The following is a 22,247-nucleotide window of genomic DNA, read 5'->3' on the forward strand; positions in this document are numbered from 1 at the left end:
CTAAAATCCAAGGAGCAGTTCTAGTAAAATCCTTGACTTCTAAGTTGATATGGTCTCATTGATTTTAGCTGGCTTAAACCCAAGTACTCTGGCTTAATTGATCTGTGTGAATTCCGTTAGAAAAATATTGAATCGACGCTTGGCAGACTGGGACATAAAAAAAAATACAGCAATATATAACCTCATTTAAAGAGTGTTACAGAAATTGAAGAGTAAGGAGCTAAAATACCATTTTAGAGAAAAGGGATATGAACTGATCAATTTGTGGGGGTGGGGAATTGGGGAGGGGGATTTAGTTTAACAGCTGTATTCAAGCAGGAAGGAAAAACTATTGAACAAGATAGCCATAGGACAGTTTCTTGAGGAGTGGTTTCATGCAAGGACCATGCAATCTCACAAGGAGGCACTTTATTCACTTTATTCCTGCAGAAATTCACTGATTTTCTCCCACACTCATCCCTGAATCTGCATACCCTGCTCATGGATCTAGAGTGTGGGTGGGGAAACTTTTCCAACCTAACTTCCTGCCATTTTTACAATGCAATAATTAAAACTACAAAGACGGGAATTAATTTGAAACAGGACTCGCCAAGGCTCACCTGTTCTGAATACCAGGGTTCAGTGAAAATAAACCGCACCTCTAACCATCTGCACCTCATCACTGAGTAACCATAACCTTGCCTTAGACATCTGGGATTCAGGACAGCTCTTCATCTTTTGCCACAAGGCTATCATTTCAGGGATTGTTCAAACTAGAATACTATAAATCGGGAGATAGATCCCCCTCCTTATGCTTACAACCCACTCTTCAACCCAGACATTAGCGATAGATGTTCTAAAGGAATTTAATGCCTCTGCCAGCACATTTTAGATCAAACAACTTGGTTGTATATATATATATATATGTTTCGGCATATAAATTAAATATGTATTAATTAACATTTTTGATGTAAAAACTACACCGGGGTGGGGAGCCTGTGGCCCTCCAGGTGTTTTGGGACTCCAGTTTCCATAATACCAGACCATTAGCCAGACTCTCTGGAGCTGATGTAGGGCTGGAGGAGAATTTTGTTCTGTTCACATTTAGCTGGGGCAACCCAGAAAGCAGAAAGATGGGCAGCATATAAATAATAAGTTGTTGTTGTTGTTGTTGTTGCTATTATTATTATTATTATAATATTATTATTATTATTATTATTGGTGGGCTTTGAACCACAGTCTTCCTGATTTGAAACGTAGTATCTTAGTCCCCATGCTACAGTCAATTTAAGGGTTCTTCCTGAATGCAGATATGTGAAGAAATGAGGAGGAAGCAAGGAGAGTTTACATACGTCTTTCCAAATTTTCCAGTGTTTCACATCTTCTTTCAAGTCACTCAACAAACTTTTGAAGTGGAAAGAAATCAACACAAGCTAGCATCTGTCAAACTGGTGCGCTGCTCATCTCAGTGCATTGAAATGGTAGATAATCTCCTCTGTATACCTGACTTAATGGCAGATGTAGACGTAAATGCTTTTGTGATCATGAAGCATCTGCTTAGAGAGCAAAGTGGACAATATTTTCCGAAGGTTGCCTAAATCTTTGTATTACGTAAATCCTAGACATATGCCAGATTGGCTCTCAAGAGCAGGAAATTATGTGGTTAAAATATTTATACAATGCCAATTTAGCATTGCTGTGCCTAGACGTGTTCAGAAGTGGAGTTCCTTCCTAATGGCTCCTGCACTCCAAAGTGAAAACGTAGGAAAATGAGGTGTTTGATACTAGTCAGGTACCAGGGGAAAACAAACAAAACAAAACAAATATGGCCTGTCTGTCAGGTAAGTTGTCTGTTAAGGGCTGTTTTGCAATTTGCAGAAGGAGACAGATGCCTGCATTTCCACAGTGTGTCGACCAGAATCCTTTTTCTCTAACACTCTGGAAGAGGCGATGCATTTATGCAGACATCTGGGTTTGTGGGGAGGGGGAAGAGCCAGAGAGCCTTGCCCAAGAGCAGTTGGTGTGTCAAAACAGTCCAACTTCACCAACACATCCCCTTAGGCCCCCGGGATGAGGATGAAGGATCAGGAGTGAGAGCATGCAGGTTTAAAACCTCCACATATAATTAACACTTCCAACCTCTGGGAAAAGTGTTCGCTTCTCCTGAAAGATTATGAGGAAATTTCATACTGATGTTTCTTATGCTGCTTTTTGGCCCCTTTGGTGGTGCTGTGGGTTAAACCACTGTGCCGCTTGGGCTTGCCGATCGAAAGGACGGCGGTTCGAATCCCCGCAACAGGGTGAGCTCCCGTTGCTCGGTCCCAGCTCCTGCCAACCTAGCTGTTCCAAAGCACGTCAAAGTGCAAGTAGATAAATAGGTACCACTTCGGCAGGAAGGAAAACGGCATTTCTGTGTGGTGCTCTGGTTTTGCCAGAAGCAGTTTAGTCATGCTGGCCACATGACCTGGAAAACTGTCTGCGGAAACAGACAAACACCGGCTCCCTCGGCCTGTAAAGCAAGATGAGTGCCGCAACCCCAGAGTTGTTCGCGACTGGGCTTAACTGTCAGGGGTCCTTTATAGGACACGGTAGAATTGTAGAACTCTGGGAATGGTGAGCACTGTCCTTTATATCCAAAATCCATGGTTTGTGATACTTTTGTTAAAATGAACCAATATATAAGAAGCTAGCAAGCAGACTTTTAAGGCTTCCAGCATTCTTCACCAGGCTGGATATTGTGCAAATCAGATGGCACAGGGGTGGAAGGTGGACACAGGAGTGGCTTAATGCTCAATCCATGAAAGCCTTATTCAGGCATTTGGAATCCATGATAAATCTCCATGTGCATGTTGAACATATTAATGCCGCAGTTACACAGATGTGTCTCCAGCCCTGAGCAAAACACACCAAGAAAGAGCAGCAGCATAGCTGTTGATTCTTCTTCCTTGCCAGAAAGAGCACCCAGCTCCAACTGTCCTGGAACTGCAGAAGCAAGATGGGAGGACACTCTGCCCCTATCCATCTACCACCATGACAAGAGCCTCCAACTGCTCTTCAAGTGTAAACACTCTAGCAAAGAAAAGATCAGCAGGATACAAAAAGTATAGCATGCAGCTCTTTTCACCAACATTCATGCTTGTGGAGAAATTGTCAATCGCCACAAGTGCTCCTTATAATTTTTGTTTCTCAGAGAACAGTTTAAAGATACGAGGTTTCTCCTCTCCCCATTTTTCATCGCGGCAACCCCAAATCGAAAATCATGTGCATTGACTATAAGGAAGAAGGTGCAGAGGGTGTCTGGGGACAACTTTCCATTTATTTTGATTCACTGATTTACTGAATGCAGAAGAGAGAGTGAGTTTATATGGAGGGGCTGAGAAGGAAGTCTTTCATAATGCTATAAATGAAAATTTTGTGAGGATAGAAAAGGATCTTTTTTATTTTAAAAAAATCATTGGGTCTGTCTCATGGAGAGAGAGAAAAAAACCCTGACAGTTATGTGATGTATGTATAAGCACCATTACCTTTTACTGTAATATACACATGTCAAGACATCTCATATATAGCTCTTCTCTCTGGTGGATTAGCAGATGGAAGTGGTTCTTGTAACTCACTGGTTAGGGACATGTTTTTTTTTTAATCTGAGCAGCGCAAGTTGAGATTTCTGTGTTAGAGGGCTATGCAGTTGCCTGGTGACTGGAGTGTGAAATAAGGTTCTGCCAGCTCCTGCTTTCAAGTACCTATTTTTCCTCTGCAGAACTGTCATGATTAACTGGCAACCCATTTGTTATGTATCTATCTGTAAATGCGAGCAGAGGGCTACCGAAACTTTTTACTTTTCAAAAGTGTAAAAATAACTTCTCTAGAAGCAGGTACTTAATACACACCATTTCCTCCAAAGCGGGGGATAGTCTAACACTATATCAAAATGGGAAGCCCCCCTTTATGGACAGGGGTTAGCTGAACATGGAGATAAACTGCACCCACCCACATCCACATACTAAAGTAATCATCTATCTTTTGATGCCTCTTGGAAGCCATCCCATCTTTCTCATGGGAAAGGCATGGGTTGGATCTGTCAGACTTGGACAATCCAAACATGTTAGCCTTGTAAAGCCACCGAGCCGGTAATGAATGAAATGGAAAGGAAGCTATTGGTACACTTGGTTTGGTAGAGCCAAACCAACCCACCTCATACTCCTTAAAATTCATGGACGATGAGGAATGCAAACCTTAGGAAACCCAAGTTCTCATCTGTATCATCATACTTTAATTCAATGGACTGATGCTTTCCTGAAGTTGTCCTTACATTGTCCTTGTGGCATCAGATAATACAGTATAGCTGGGTAACTGCTAATGGCTCAGTAAAACCTCCTTATCACTGCCCTCTCCATAGGAACATACAAAGTTGTGTCTTATCATTGGTCTATCTAGCTCTGTATTGTCTAGAATGAGTGGCAGTGACTCTCCAGGATTTGAGACAGAGGACATTCCCAACACTCCTGAATCCCTCTCCCAACCTCCACAGCTGTTGATGAAGTTTCAGTGTTAAACTGCTGCTGGTTTGGCTGTTGTGGAAGCAGGAAGGTAGGTCAGATTCCCAACTTTCTTTTTATTCCCCCCTCCCTTATGCTTGGACAGCTCCCTTGACAGATTCCAAAGCACATGGACCTTGGGGGAAATTGCATTTCCCGTGGTCCCTACATCTGAGCTGCTGCTAAAGTAGTGTTCCCAGCACTGCAAAGGGAGGTCAAGAAGCAAAACCCTGACTCCTCCCCACTACTGCCATTGCTGCTTCAACAGCCACCTGGAGAGTGAGGGAATAGATCAGTGTGGCTCTGGAAGAGTTTTTTCTTCCCTAGCTCAGACTGAAATCTGAACCAGGGAACTTTGGTATGTGGGGTTTGCTGGTGGTTGGAAATACTGACATACTTCATGACATGAGCATGCCTACTGCATATTAAGTTTGACAATATCACCACTATTGGCAACACAGAAGCTAAAGCTTTCTGTGTTTGTATCTATCTATCTTATCTATCTATCTATCTATCTACACACACACACACACACACACACACACACACACTTGCAATCTCTTGAAGATAAATGGCTGTAATAACAACCTTCTTCTTAACCTGCTTAAAGTCCCTGGGAAAATATGTCCCAAGGTTTAAATTATGTTTACATCCTGGCATTGTCTGCTAGGAAAGAATCTTGTGAAGACGTATCGGGTTACTGGAGAATATTTCCATTTGATAACATCCATAGTATAGTTCAAAGTCAAGGTCAAATGCAAAGGAACTGCACAAAGAAATCTGTTCGATGAGACATGCCGAAGAGGAAGGCGAACAAAGCAGGCGAGCATGTATCTTCTTGTTAATTAAGATTTGCTCAGCTCGTGTTTATACTTCAGTAATGATGGAACAGTTCTCTTTATTATAAGTTGGATGGCTCTCATGGTTGTTGAAAGGTTTACAAAATGGGTTGGTATTAGTGTGGTTCAAGAAAAATAAACAGAGGAACTATCAGTTCCAGATGTCCCCCCATGTTTGAGAAATCAAGTTGCTTGCCAAAGCTTTACTGGCTCTGCACCTTCATTTAGTGAATCTGGAATGACATAAACAAGAGTGTTTTCTCCCTAAAAGGAAAGCCATATGCTCATAGATCTAGCAAAGCCATCCAACCCAATGGATGCAGACAGTGCAGTTGTCTTATGGCTTTTCCTCTAGCAAGTCTTTGCTGTCAGTTTGTTCAAACACACATTCATTACCAACTTGTTTTCTGTAAACACACATGCACACAAAAACTGTTCTCGGTTGGGAAAGCCTCTCTCATTTTGCTTGCTAATTCTGGTTCTTCTCTCCGTGTTGGAGCAATTGAATGGCAAAACCATTTGCCAAACTGTCAGTAGAAGATTATTTTTTTATTTATTTTTTCCAAAAGGAAAAATGGGAATTGCATTACCTTTGTTGCATTGTTAAAGAGTATTCTCCATGTGGATATTTTAACTCAGAAAGTTAAAGTAAAGGAGAGGCAGTGGTCTCCTACCCTGAACATAGGCATGCTCAAAATCCAAAGTACAGAGAGTGGCGTCATTGAGGAAAGTTCCCCAAATGTACTGGGGTTGAAATTTTTCTCCCTCTTCTCTTATCCCCACAATCTCCTTGTCATGTGTACAATTGCACAGTGCTGAAAGCTCTGCAACACTTGTTACATACAGTTTTCCTTTACTGTTCAGCCATGTGCCAGTAAGCTAACCATTTCATTTCTTTAAGACACATACCTGCTTAATATGAATGCAGAACCACCACCCCCAGTTGGCTCCAGAGCTTCTCCCACCCTGCTCTCCCTCAGTTAAGCCTTCATTTTCAGGTTAATCTCTTCTCCACAGGTACGCAGGCCCTGCTACGTCAAGGTCGCTGTTGAAAGGCTGGAAAGGAATTTTCCTGCATTGGCAGGTTTTGCCTTCCCTGTAGCAAAACGTCACAACTTTGGCGGTTTCAGGCCTTGGGTGGAATCCTTTAGTCTATCTTCCTAAATGGGGTGGGGCGTGAAGCGGTGACCCACGCCCCCCCCCCCCTTGTGGCGGTGATCCCAGGGTTCCCCAAGCCATAAGATTGGTCTCAAATAGGGCCAGGGCCTTTTCAGTACTGGACCCGACTTGGTGGAACGCTCTTTCACAGAAGACCAGGGCGCTGCGGGATTTGTCATCTTTCCGCAGGGCCTGCAAGACAGAGCTGTTCCGCCTGGCCTTTGGGTTGGATTCAGTCTGACCCCTGTGTTTTCCTCCCTCATGATTTTGATTTATGGACTACTTAAAATGAGGCCGCATTTTAATTTTTTAATTTTAATATTGTATTTTAATCTGTATTTTAATTAATTGTTTTCTTTTCTTTTATGCCTTATTGTAATTTTTTTGGTGTTAGCCGCCCTGAGCCTGGTTTTTGACTGGGGAGGGCGGGGTATGATTAAAATTATTTATTATTATTATTATTATTATTATTATTATTATTATTATTATTATTATTAAAGGGGTCTTGAGGGGAGGCATTGGCCATATGCCGAGAGGTTGTCATTGCTCTCCCCTCCAACTGCGGCGAAATGGAGGTGGTCTCTCTGCTTCAACATATGTTCTCCAGAGCCAGCCCAATCCCCACGCATTCTGGATAACCCTGATGTCTCCCAGATCCCCAGCTGGGGACTGGGAAGGATAAACGCTCAATGCCTGAGCCAAGGTCTCCCTACATCTGAAACTTAATAAAGTTGTGGCCAATTTTAATCCCATAGCATGTTGTCTTGAGTACATAATTATTCCACTCGGGGGTCGCCTGAGGTTGGGGGGACTCTGCCTGTCCATGCAAACATGTCCTCCCCTGCCATCACCCTCAGACCAGGCAAAAAAATGCTGCTTGGCTTTTGCACAGGCTGTGAAAGCACCACCAGCCAGCTAATTGTCTGTGTCTGCAAAGTCCTCCTTGGCCCAGTGCCATATTTACCTGCCTCACACCTGATAGTACATATGATATTAGACGTAGGGATGCAAGCAGGCCTTGATTTCCATTTCAACTCATGTTTGTTACACGAAGCACTGTTTTCACTCTGCTGCAGTTATGCTTGCAACAAAATATATGGTATTTGGCTTGCTGTTTCCTCTGGCGGAATGTTACATAGTTAATTAAGTTATCATTCTATTATTCCACACCTTTTCATTTCAGTGCCAAGGCCATTCATTTCAATGCAGAAGGGGAAAATACAGTCGTCAACTACAGTGGAACCTCGGTTTATGAACACCTCGGGTTACGAATTTTCGGTTTACAAACGCCGTGGACCCATCTGGAACGGATTAATTCACTTTCCATTACTTTCAATGGGAAAGTTCGCTTCAGTTTATGAACAGACTTCCGGAACCAACTACACCCATGCTTCGGGTTAAGTACGCTTCAGGTTGAGTACTCCGCGGACCCGTCTGGAACGGATTAATCCACTTTCCATTACTTTCAATGGGAAAGTTCGCTTTAGTTTATGAACGCTTCAGTTTAAGTACTCCGCGGACCGTCTGGAACAGATTAATCCACTTTCCATTACTTTCAATGGGAAAGTTCACTTCAGTTTATGAACGCTTCAGTTTATGAACAGACTTCTGGAACCAATTATGTTCATAAACCGAGGTACCACTGTATCATTTATGGACAGAAAACAAGTGACTATCAATGCATTTGCGGGATTGATATTTTGTTACAGACATAAGCAAACATTTCTGCTCTTGTTCCCATTTTCTGTCTGAGCACTCTGACATTCTTAATCAAATTCAAGGCAGATAGACATGGCTTGGTCCAGCAGGCCAAATGGAAAGGGCCACAGGCCAGGTGTTCCCCATCACTGATGTAGGAGGAGATGGCACTTTGCTGATGTCCCCATCAAATTTGGATGTGTCCATGGTCTGTTCCTCAAAACAGAAAAAAATTGGGGCATTTGAAAATGAAGAAGATTGGGATATTCAGTGATAAGATTAGATCACCTGCCTTTTCTCTGCTGTTTTGTCGAAATGAATTTATTCCTCAACCCAAATGTGTAGGTTTCCAAGTCCAAATTTTACTTCAGCTTCAAAGAGCCTTGTTCTGTGTTGTGTTTTCCCCTCAGAATCAAGAGAAGTTTAGACTCAACAGAATGGTGTCCACCTGAAGAAAAAAACAAAGTCAGCATATTAACCAATTAGAAGAGATTCAGTTCTAAACAGAAAGATAAGGAAAACGTCTGCTGCAGCAGCTGGGGGGAAAAGTTCAGCTGGGTCTTGTGAAGCAGAATGTTCTCCTTTCTGGCCCGAGGGAAGAAAAGATCTGTCATTCTGATATCCCTGCCTTTTCCTTATGGCAGTTCCAGTAATGATGCAACTTGAAGATAAAGCACTTCAGAATTTACCCATTATCTAAGAGCCAAGATTTCAACTTCAGGCTTGTTCCCCTTGACTTTCATTCCCTCTCTCTTCTCTTACCCACTCTTCAAATCCTCTCCTCGATTTTTCCTCTCCCCCCCCCCAACCCACAGCAGCATTTGCCTTACATAGGGATGAATTTTTCTTAAAACTTCAATTTGTGTGATTCTTCTTCTTCTTCTTCTTCTTCTTCTTCTTCTTCTTCTTCTTCTTCTTCTGCTTCTGCTTCTGCTTCTGCTTCTGCTTCTGCTTCTGCTTCTGCTTCTGCTTCTGCTTCTTCCTGAATCACTCCTTGATATCAATGAGATGTGAGGTTTTTGTTTAATGGTTTCACTGAAAATAAGAAAGGGGCAGGGCATTTCTAGCTTCTGCCCACTTCTCCCTCCTACTGGCAGTTACCAGTTATTCTTGGGAGTACTTCTTGCCTCATTTCCTGTCCCTCCACAAAAAACATTCCCATCTGGATCCCTTTTGGGACCTTGCAGCAGAGAGCGGCATTTTTTATATAAACAGAGTTTTGTGATTTTCTAAAAAAATTCATACACAAGCACAAACACATACTTGTGCACATAAAGGTAAAGGGGCCCCTGACCATCAGGTCCAGTCGTGTCCGACTCTGGGGTCGCGGCGCTCATCTCGCTCTATAGGCCGAGGGAGCCGGCGTTTGTCCGCAGACAGCTTCCGGGTCATGTGGCCAGCATGACAAAGCTGCTTCCGGCAAACCAGAGCAGTGCACGGAAATGCCGTTTACCTTCCCACTGGAGCGGTCCCAATTCATCTACTTGCACTTTGATGTGCTTTCGAACTGCTAAGTTGGCAGGAGCTGGGACCGAGCAACGGGAGCTCACCCCATTGCAGGGATTCGAACCGCCGACCTTCTGATCAGCAAGCCCTAGACTCTGTGGTTTAACCCACAGTGCCACCTGGGTCCCTACACTTGTGCACATACTTATACTTATTTATTAATACTTCTAAAATTATGCTGAAGAGATATATATATATATATATATATATATATATATATATATATATTAGACCCTTGCTTTCTTTTATTACTTTAAAGCATTTATAAACTGCTTAATATTTTATGCACAATATACAGTGGTACCTCGGGTTACACACGCTTCAGGTTACAGACGCTTCAGGTTACAAACTCCGCTAACCAGGAAGTGGTTGCTCCAGATTAAGAACTTTGCCCCAGGATAAGAACAAAATCGCACACCAGCAGTGCAGCAGCAGCAGGATGCCCCATTAGCAAAAGCACGCCTCGGGTCAAGAACTGTTTCAGGTTAAGAACGGACCTCTGGAACGAATTAAGTTCTTAACCCAAGATTCCACTTAATGTCTTTTTCATAGAATTTTGACTATAATACAATGAGTCAGATCTGTACCACCACAACATAAAAGCTGCTCTGAGATAAGGGCCTGGAACCAGAAGAGATGACCTGCATTGTCCTGGTCTTGTGAGTTGGCTCATGCCTGTATGTTGTCTAGGTCAGTAGTTGACAGGATGGGTTAAACAGTGAGAGATCAGGGTCTCTTCTGATGTAGTAGGGGTTACAGTGGTAGTGCTGCTAATGACTTGGAATTTGGTGTGTGTAGCCTCCTACTCCCATTTCAACTGATGATCATACCAGTAAATGAAAAATGTCTACGTTTCAACTGATGATCATACCAGTAAATGAAAAATGTCAAAGTACATTTCCAAAGTAGCCTACCCATTTCATAACATTTTACAGAGGCAACAGGAAAAGGTGGCCTACCTTAGGCCAGGAGGGCACCACACTGGAGGTAGGGAGTTAGTTGCGCTGAAACAATAACCCACTGCAGAGTGCTATAAACTTCAATAAAACTGCTGCTCACTAAAAGCCAATGTCTTCTCTCTTCATTCCATATGTGTGTGGGTGAAATTGATCTCACTTTCTCTTTGAATCAGGGATGAAACAAAGCTTCAACTTTTAAAACTGAATAAATCTGAGCTGCTTTTTCTTAAGAAAAAGAACAAGAACACCTTTAACAGTTTTTAATAGAATATTTAAAGAGAGAAGTAACTGGATGTTCTTATTTTGACGTTTAAAAAGTTTGTGGCATACCAAGGCAGAAATCAAAGGAAAGCACTTGCAAAATTAGGTTCATTGCATAAGTTTAGGTGGGATCAGAACAACTAGCCAATCCAATAGCTGAATTTAAGTCAGTATTTGAGCTTTTATCCCAAGAGTCCCCGAGCCAAGTTTGGGAGACAAACTGTGATCACACCAAATTGTCTAGAAGCAGGACAAGATCAAAATCAGGTGGTCTATTTACAAAGTGAATGGGAATTTATGTGTAGGAGATAGAAAACTGGAGGATGCAGGTATAAAGCATGGCCAAATATGCAGTCATTTCATATAACAGAAGATACATCTCAATATAGCCACTGTCAAAGGAGTATATTTACAACTCTAGGACATACCACAGGAAGCCTGGAACTATTCATGGTCAGCATTGAGCCAGAATCCTAAAACAGGGGTGTTTCTCTTGGAGTAGACTTATGGGACCTTTAATAAGCCAGACCTTTAATAAGAGAGTCATCCAGGTCATAAGCCTGGTTCACAATTACTACGGTATTTTCAACTTTCAAACATGGATGCTAAAGACTGGTAAATGCTCTTCCCCAGGAAATGTAAGCCAAGCAATTTCATTCTTACATTTTCTAACCTCAACATTTATTCTGGTACATTGATTGCTCAATAACTCCGTATTAATGTGCTGGAAGTGGTTAAACCTAGTGTGGTGGGGCAGCAGCACTCACCTGACCTCAGAGGCAACGGGAAGGTTGGTCTAGTGCAGTGTTTCCCAACCTTAGGTCTTCAGCTGTTTTTGGACTACAACTCCCATCATTCCTAGCTGGCAAGACCAGTGGTAAGGGATGATGGGAATCGTAGTCCAAAAACAGCTGGAGACCCAAGGTTGGGAAACACTGGTCTAGTGCTCCTGCTGCTCCAATTTCATTGACTCAACCTCCCTGCTGCCTCCCCTTGCCTCCCCTGCAGCGATTCAGTGTTTTGCAGGTCAGGAAAGTGGCACCACCCCACCATGCCATCTACTATTGGTGAAACCTCACCATAAACAAAATGGAATACAACCAAAGGATTTTCATTTAAGAACCCAATTGAAAGTCCTATGCAGTCAGTTTTATCCTTAAAATGAAGGACTCTTCACTGACATCCACTCTTGGATTTCCTCTCATGTTGTTTAACTTAAAAAGGTAAAGGGAACCCTGATCATTAGGTCCAGTCACGGACGACTCTGGGTTTGCGGCGCTCATCTCACTTTATTGGCTGAGGGAGCCTGCGTACAGCTTCCGGGTCATGTGGCCAGCATGACTAAGCCGCTTCTGCTGAACCAGAGCAGCGCACGGAAACGGCGTTTACCTTCCTGCCGGAGTGGTACCTATTTATCTACTTGCACTTTGTCGTGCTTTCGAACTGCTAGTAGGTTGGCAGGAGCTGGGACAGAGCAACGGGAGCTCACCCCGTCGCGGGGATTTGAACCGCCGACAGAGCTATGTAATTTATTTACTAGGGCTTCATAAGGGGAGAAACATAAGATATTGTGTGGCTAGCTTGAAACTGATCAGCAAGCCCTTTTGTACCATCCTAAGTTAACTTAGGATGGTACAAAAGCCTTGCTCTCTACCTCCTTCCCTCCATAACATACCTTTAGCTTCTGATCCTAGCTCTGCTGTATAGATGGAATATCAAACCATGTGGAATGATAAAATATTGCTTCACAGATCATCTCTACATAGTTTCATTTCAAGGTGGAGACAAAAGTTCTCCCTGTGAGAATCTTCCAGCTAATGCAATGACTGTTCTCAAAGGTAAAATGTCCAAAACTTAATTGTCGCTTTGTATTTTGATGGATCAGACTCTTTTTAATTACGAATGTTGCACTGGGCATGTGGTAGCATATTCTTTCTCCATTCAAGGAAATTAGAGAGACTGATCCCATTTTTAAAAAATCTCAGGAGATTGCTCATGTCCTAATTATCCACATGGTGTATGGGCAATATGGAGAAGCACATATCTAGACAGGGACATGAATGCAAGAGATACATTCTGCCCATTTTTAAAAGAGATTCACTCTCACATTTGATTCAGTTCACATTTAAAGGTGAACTGACGTAATTCCCACTTTCTGAAACACATCCCTCCTTTGGAAGTTTCACTTATTAAAATGTTGTGATGTAGTTCCCTAGTTATATGTTAGCAATGCATCTAGTAGGGTAGAATACATAGCTGCCAAGTTATCCCTTTTTTACAGGGATTTTCCCTTATGCTGAATAGGCTTCCTCGCGAGAAAAGGGAAAACTTGGCAGCTATGGTAGAATATAAATAAAAATGAATAGGTATGTTCATATATTCAAAAAACATTCATATGAATATACGAACGTGCATTATGTTAGGGGAAATTGCTTTGCAAAAATGTGTATATTAAGCAAAATTGCATACAAACCTGTGTCTATTAGGAGAAATCCACACTAATATGCTAATGAGATTTCATGAGCACTAAAAGAAGAAGAAGAACTCAGTGCTTTTTTCCCTAGGGGAATTTAAGGTTATGCATTACCAGCACTCCCCCCCCCCAATGTTAAAAGTGCACTTACTGTAACATCATGGTGAGTACCAGCACCTTTAAAAAATAAAAAGCACTGTGTCAACTGTTGTGGAAATGTGGAGAACTGAGCATAAGACTGGAAAAATGCAAAACATAATTGACGGATTAACCCATCTCTATCTGGGAATAAGCCTCATTGATTTTAATAGAGGTTACATCTAAGTAGACATGGTTAGGATGGTGCTGTAAGCAAGTAAGGATTTCCTCCTAAGGGTTCCCCCCTTCCCAAGAGAAATATGCCAGTACTTGGCTCATACAGGGAGTCCTATCAAAATCATTTCACTTTTTATGGAAAGCCCCAACACACTGTGAAACCTTGCCAAGAGCTGACATCTCTAATTGGCAGCTGCTGCTATCACATGGACGGCTGATTAATAAATTAGTAAATTCTCCAGCAGCAAGGAACTGTCTGATATTATTAAGAACTACTTGCTCATCACAGATGCTCAGTCTGCCTATTTTCCACATGAGTTCAATATGGAAAGACTGTGATCTGTGTTGATCATTATTCAATGCACAAGCAATGGCTATCGACAGAGATTTATACAGCCACAGCAGAAAAGAATAATAAAAGTAATAGGAAGCCTCATAAACTGTGTGGGAAAGGGGGAGGTGGCTATGGAGGCATGTACAAGCGCAACTGAAAGAAGCTATGAAGTGAAGAAAGAGCAGCTACAGTCAGCAGCATATTATATGACACGCACACACAAACTTCTCACTAAATAAGAAGTTCATTGAAGAACTGATTGTCAAAGTAAAAATGGGAGATCTTTTTCATAAGTGTGTTAAGAGATGTCTTTGTATCCACACTTTAGGGAAAGTTACACTAAAAGCCAATTAAGTCCCACTGATTTCCATTGGGGAACTATCACATGCTTATTTATCTTTAACTGAAGTCAAGTGGGCTTATGGTGAACTCTTTTGCATGTCTACTCTGATGTAAGCCCCAGTGAGTTCAATGGGACTTACTTTCACTCCAGGGTTTATAGGCTAGCAAGCTCAATAGTTCTCAACTTTGGCTAGAACATTCATGCTTTTCTCTTTTTAAAATGGGGGTTAAATCTATTTTGGAATCCTCTGAAACAATACAGTCGTACCTTGGAAGTCGAACAGAATCTGTTCCGGAAATCCGTTTGACTTCCAAACCATTTGAAAACCAAATCACGGCTTCCGATTGGCTGCAGGAAGCTGCTGCAGCCAAGCAGAAGCTGCGGAAGCCCCATCGGACATTCGGGTGCCAAAAGAACGTTTGCAAACCGGAACAATCGCTTTCAGGTTCGAGAGTTCGGGAGCCAAAACATCCAAGTTCTAGGATGTTCGGCAGCCAAGGTACGACTCTAGTAGAATATCCACTGAAATAACAATAAATACTTTTCTTAAGATGGTCAAAGGAGCCATTCTAAAGAAACACTGGTTCTATTGATTCCTGATAGGGATAGTGTCCTATTACATGGAAGTTAAGTTGATTTGTTGCAGGTTTTCATGCAGGGATGGTTCTTATTTTCACCAGGGGGGGGGGCACAATTTCGTTTCTATAAATAATTAATCCATCCTTTATGGATATACTTAATCTGGGAATTGATGTGCTGTCATTTGTAGTGGCTCACTCAACACAAGAACTCTGCCTAGACTAGCGTGATTGAAACTGTGCAGCACAAACAGCTGAACAGAGTGTTGTGCATGGATGGCACGAAAGACTGATATTATTGGTAACTGTGGGTCTAATTATAACAGTGCTAAATAATACAAACACTGAATGAGCCATACCAGCAGGGGGACAAAGGATCTGTCTTCAAAGATGAATAGCACATACCCAGATAATGTGGTCTTGCTTCCAATCAGCTGGTGCTTATTCAAAAATCAAGAGGAAATGCACTATATCTATAATTAAAAGCGACTAAATTTTGAGCTGATATTTGCAGGTATTTTGTAAAAGAGTACTTCTTCCTTCCCGGAGGGGAGTGGGGTGCCTTCTTCATATTAAGTAGTGCAGATATGCCTTGCTCTGTCCCTTACAGTCAAGGTGTTTGGGGCACCTATTCCATAGCTGCCAAGTTTTCACTTTTCTCGCGAGGAAGCCTATTCAGCATAAGGGAAAATGCCTGTAAAAAAGGGATAACTTGGCAGCTATGCTATTCCCATCTCTGGAACATCTGTCACTGGTGATGAAAAACAGCACTTGTCTGCAGTCCCATCCTGCTCACATATTCCTTGATAGAGAAGAGGACTGAACTGTTTAATTACTTAAAGCTTCAGTTTTATTTTAGGATCAGCGCTACAAGAGCCTAGGAACTGTTGTTCACATATAGTCTTTGTGCCATTCCTGGATTCCTGTCAACACACCACTCATACATATCCAGAGTTGAAAGCACCACATTTTTAAGTGGTTATGTGGGCTGTTTTGTAAGGTTCACGGGCAAGACACTCATGCATTTCAGTGTGACATGTTAAATTGGAAGCTACATTAGCGTGAGCTTCTTGATATGGCTGAGAAGACACCAGAGACAAAGGAATGTAATCACTTCGATGCAGATAAATTGGTATAGGAAGAAACAGGGCATCTCTTCAGTAGGAGAACAGGAAATAAAATCTTGAAATAAATATTAGGAGATTCATATAATCAAAAAGGTACCCAGGAACCTATTAGGGTAGGAATACAGAAATACAGTCAACTATCAACTTACACATGGGCTGTGTACCAGGGATAGTGCATAAAGCCAAAATTGTGTATAGTCAAGTCTTTATAGTATATGTATAGTATGTGTATAGTATAGTCTTTAAAGGTGAATGCAATGGCAGATGGGAATACCAACACCTCTCCCCTCCCCAATGTCTATGCCATTTTATTTTTGGCCAAGTGCCCAAAGCTAAATTCATAAGTTGCAAGTCAACTGTACTTGGGGGAGAGGGAATCATTGAAATGAATCAGCTATCATTAAGTCCGCTAACTCCCTTTTGGGGTGTGGTGGTGTTTCAGGACAGCCAGCACCTCCCTCCCCGCCCATGCTGGAGAGCCGTATGCTGGGGTCTATCCCTAGCCGGAGTTCGAGCTTTGATTCACACTTCCAGCTTGAGATTCAGCTCTGTGCTAGCCTGCCGAATTGGCCAATGGTAGGCTGGCTCAGAGGGCAGGGCACAATCCGGGGGCAGACCTGATGGAGCAATCAGGCTTCCCTCAGGTCAGTCCTGGTGGATTTAATGCTCCCTGCACTATCCCAGGCACCCAGCTATCATTAATGGGGTAGGAGAGCTGAAAATAATGCCAATATATCTCACAACTGGCAACCAATGCACCCCTCTGGTTTCAGACAGTATATGAGTAGACATGTCTAAGAAGCCCAAGACACAAATTTTCACAGCTCTCTAGTGGCTGTGGTGGCTAATTTACCAGAAGTAATGCATTTAGTGCGAACTCTGGAAGCGTATACAGTCATACCTTGGAAGTCAAACGGAATCTGTTCCAGAAATCCATTCGACTTCCAAAACATTCAGAAATAGAAGTGAGGCTTTTAATGTTTAATAGATTGCTGTGTTTTATTTTTCTGTTGGAAGCCGCCCAGAGTGGCTGGGGAAACCCAGCCAGATGGGCGGGGTATAAATAATAAATTATTATTATTATTATTATTATTATTATTATTATTATTATTATTATTATTATTATTATTATTGGTTGCAGGAAGCTCCTGCAGCCAATTGGAAGCCACGGTAGCTGTGCCAGACATTCAGCTTGTGAAAATCGTTCAAAAACTAGAACATTCCCGGGTTTTGATTGTTTGAGAATTGATTTGTTCAGGAACCAAGGCATATGAGAGCCAAGGTATGACTGTACAGTGGTGCCTCGGCTTACGAATTTAATCCGTTCCGAATGCACCTTCGTAAGTCGAAAAATTAGTAAGTCGAAAAACGCCATTGGAAACACGATTTCCCATAGGAATGCATTGGAAACGGAAAAATTCATAAGTCAAAGCAACCCTATCTAAAAATTCGTAAGTCAAAAAATCCCTATCTAAAACCGCCACAGTTTTTTTCCGGATATCGAGACATTTGTAAGTGCACGGCCATTACCCCCATTTGTAAGTCGAAAAATTCGATTGTCGAGTCGTTCATAAGTCGAGGTACCACTGTACTCGATTCTGACCAAACTAAGGCTCCTGAGGAATACTGTGCTCTAGGAGGCTTATTTTTTACCAGAATCGAGTACATCCATTGAAATGAATGAATATGTCAAAGTTAGGTCTATTTAACTAGGTCCACTCTGAGTAAATGTTACTTCAATTCCACCCAATGACTCTTGGCAAAACCAGTGATGGTCAGAGAATTTTAAAGTCTGCACTTAATAGTATTGCAGAGTGTGTGTGTGTGTGTGTGTGTGTCCCCTCCTCTTTCATTGGTTATGTGTATTACTTTAAAATGTGATAGGTCAGCCCTGCTGTGTCATATTGGGGCCTTCCTGTTCATTCTGCTGAGGGTCAGGTCCTTCAACTTCTGGCCTCCAAATCCTACCCCAACCACTGAGCTCATTCTTGAGTCTATTAATTGTATTTCACAGCTTCAATCTTTTCTTCTATTTTCTTCTTCCTTTTATCTGTTACTCCCTGCCTCCTGACATCTTCACCTCTTCTTGCTGCCAACTGCTTAAGCATCTGAAACAAGTACCTTAGTTTAGAAAGAACCTCTAAATCTCACTGCACCACACTGGCTAGGCTACAATTGCCCTCCGCCCCAGTCAGCAGCAACATAATCATTCTCTCCCCTTCTCTAGCCACCTAGCCCAGGATGGGAAAGGATGGGAAAGTGACTGGTCCACATCCAGTCATCCAGTGAGCTTCATACCTCAGTGGGGATTTGAACCTTGTCTGACATTCTAACCATTATACCGCACTGCTCCCCTTCCATGTTTTGTTAGTATGATACGTATTGACACATTTCAGAATTACTCCCAAGCTGGTACCATGCCCTCACAGTTCTTTGACTTCAAATTATAAACAGACCGTGATTCTCCCTCTGAACACAGCCTAATGCAGGAAGGAGGGGAGGAGAAGAAAGAAGAAGAGCACTCAGGCAAACCATTTTAGCACCTTAACAGAAGCATCTCTGACAGCAACAGGGAAGGAGACCATTTCACCAGCCAGCACAAATGTGTGCAGGTGTGAGTGTGTGAAGTTATAATGCCATTACTTGGAAACCTGGTGCCTAAACATTTCAAGTTGCGGCTCTTTAAAGTGGATCGTGACATTCATTGTTCGGAATCAAAGCCACCATTTTGCATTTCTAGCTAGCTAACTGCCTATCTATCTCCCAAGAACAACATTAGTATACAAAGTAGTAGCACATATCATTCTGAATCATCTTAAGAAGTCTATTAAAGGCCAAGCATGAAAACAATGTAGCTCCAAGTATAAGAAGAGTCAGTGTGAGAGGAATAGGAATGGGCAAATGTGCCAGTTTTGATTTCTCTCAGTTCCTTCCCCCCCCCCCCATCTTAAATTCAGTTTTTCATATTTCCACATAATGTGGATTTTATTTAAAATCATGAAACTTCATCATATTTTCCTAATATACCCATTTTGTATCCAATTTCCCCCCCAAAATTACGCATTTTGCGCATACAGTATAGAGAGAGAGACTTTACCCTCATATGTGTATTTTTGTATGCATTACTTTGCTAGAGAAGACTGTTCACCTTTCATGGTGGGCGGCGTAGCAGCTGGGCATCCGGGCCCCTGTAGTGACCTGGCTCAGGGGTGGGGACTGCATTTCAAAATTCAGAGAAGTGTGAAATTTAGAAGATTTTTGTGTACTTTTTCCGAAAGGGTGGAATAGGTAGATTTGCCTTTAAATGTGAACTGAATCATAAGACCACATTTGTTTAAAAAAGCCAGAAGCATTTGTGTTAGGCATTACAGGCCAAGACTTGCCAAAAGAACAGAAGATATTATTTATGTATGCAACAACAGCGGCTAGGATTCTACTAGCCTAGAAATGGAAAGATGACAAGACACCAGCTAAAGAAGAATGGCAAGAAAGACTGATGGAATTGGCAAAGCTAACCGGAAAACTTAGAGACAAGGACAATAGAGACTTCAAAAAAGACTGGGAACCATTTATGCTATATTTACAGAAAAACTATAAAGAAATAGGCTCGTTAGCAGGGATTGACTAAACACTTACAATTAACAACATAGAAATTAAGAGGTAAAAATTGGGAAATAATAAAGGGTAAGAAGGAATATGAAAATAAGTATGGTATAAAAACGTTAAGAATATAATAATATTTAAATTAAAGATTGCACTATTAAGGTAAATGAAAATAAGCAGGGGAAGCAAAGACGCAAGAACCAGAAAATGAAGTTGAAGGAAGTCTGGGGTGGGGTGGGGTTGGGGAATTATATTGTAATTTGTTTTTGAAATAATGTTGATTATAATTGACAAAGTTGTAAAATTTAATAAAAAGTCTTTTTTAAAGTGAACTGAATAATATTTATTCCCCATACTTAGAGAGGATGTACTGGTACAGAGCCTGTCAAATCCTTGGATAAGCTATGTTGCTCTTAAAGGGAAAATAGTTCTGGAAAAGTTCAACATTTTGCCTGGAGCACGACATGTTTTCACCAGTAGGTTCACAAGGCCATGTCAAAGATGATGGCGATGGAAAGGATTGATACACTAGATAAAACACCATAAAAACACATCCATTTGGACCAAAGTTTGTATTGTTAGATACCATGTGACAAATTTCAAAAAGAACAAAAATCAAAATCAAACTACAGGCAACCAAGTCACAATTAAGAACTTTACTAGGAGGGGAAATCTAGGAATTTGATGAGGTATGCTTTTTCTCTCTCGCTCCCAAGGCCAAAAATACAATGATGAAAGAGTACTGAGCTACAAAATAGTGCTGTCAGCATTTTCCCCGTGAAAGATAAAGGATCACTTTAAGATAAGGAGGTTGCAGATAAAAGAAACATAAAATTAAAAAATTAAAAACACTGCAAATGTTTAGCGCTGCACAATAGGCCACAAAATCAACAGGGGTAAAGTTAAATATCATAATTAAAAGAGGAAGTCACCATACCTGTGCTAGACATATGCTATTCAATTATTTAATGCATCTTCCTCATTAATTCATTGTATGATCAGTATTCAGATTAGCATGGAGGTAATAAATCAGCAGATTAATAAGTGTTCTCTGGGGATACATGAAGAAAAGCTGACAGAAACCTCAAGTCCCAGGTCTTCTTAGCTCAGCTTCATCAACACTCATAAAGTCATCTATGGATTCATACTGGTGCTATGGTAACATGGATCTGTTTCTATGAAATTTTATCTTTGTCTAACTTTCTATGCAACCCTGGGCGTGTTGACTCACTATTAAGGCTGCAATCCTAACTCCACTTCCATGGGAGTATAAACCCCATTATATACAATGAGAATTACATCTGAGTAGACATGGTTAGGATTGTGTTGCAAGTCCCCTTAGGGTGATTAGGAGCTGTGTTTAATATTACAGCACCAATCACTTAGGATCATTTTTTGATTAGGTGGCAAATAAATCTTGTCTCAGTATGTTGCTGAGCAGAATTCAAAGTGTTGGTGATGACCTTTAAACACCTAAACGGCCTCTGCCCAGTATACCTGAAGGAGCTTCTCCATCCCCATCATTCAGCCGGACACTGAGGTCCAGCTCCGAAGGCCTTCTGGTGGTTCCCTCACTGTGAGAAGTGAAATTACAGAGAACCAGGCAGAGGGCCTTCTCCCACCCTGTGGAACGCCCTCCCATCAGATGTCAAGGAAATCAACAACTATCTGACTTTTAGAAAACATCTGAAGGCAGCCCAGTTTAGGGAAGTTTTTTAATATTCTATTGGGAGCCGCCCAGAGTGGCTGGGGAAACCCAGCCATAGCTGCCAAGTTATACCTTTTTTTCAGGGATTTTCCATTATGCTGAATAGGCTTCCTCGCGAGAAAAGGGAAAACTTGGCAGCTATGAACCCAGCCAGATGGGCGGGCTATAAATAACAAATTATTATATTATTATTATATTTGTTATCATTTTGAAGTTTTACCTGCACTTTACCCTGACATCCCATGGCGGGTCTCAGCAATTTAAAGTACCGGTACACAATATAATTTTGGGGGGTGACTCCTAAAAATAGAAATCTTGAGTGTCAAAAGCCAAGGTAAAGACATATTCAACGAAAACTGTATGGTGAAGTTGCCAAACACACCTCTGTGGGGAGAGAGCACCACAACTTAGGGGCTACAACAGAGAAGGTCCACTCCCTGGTCACCACCAACCAAGCTTCTGAGGGTGAAGGAACCACCAAGTGGTCTCCCTCTGCTGATCTTAACACCTGAGAGGCTATGTTGCGAAGGAGACTGCCTTTCAGATATTTAGGATTTAAGTTTAGGACTTTAAATTCTAATGTGAGTACCTTAACCTGGCCCCAGAAATGAACTACCAACCAGTGCACCTGTTTTAAAACACATATTATACAAGTTCTAAGTGGAATCCCAACCAGGAATCTGGCCCTTGCATTTTGGACCAAGTGAAGTTTTTCAGTCGTCTTCAAGGGCAGTCCCATAGAGAGCATATTATAATAATTTCATCTGGATGTTACTACAACATGAAGTCCAGTGGCCAAGTCATTTCTGTCCAAAATAGGTCATAGCTAGT

This window comes from Zootoca vivipara, chromosome 9 (assembly GCF_963506605.1).
Source record: "Zootoca vivipara chromosome 9, rZooViv1.1, whole genome shotgun sequence".
Lineage (NCBI taxonomy): Eukaryota > Metazoa > Chordata > Lepidosauria > Squamata > Lacertidae > Zootoca > Zootoca vivipara.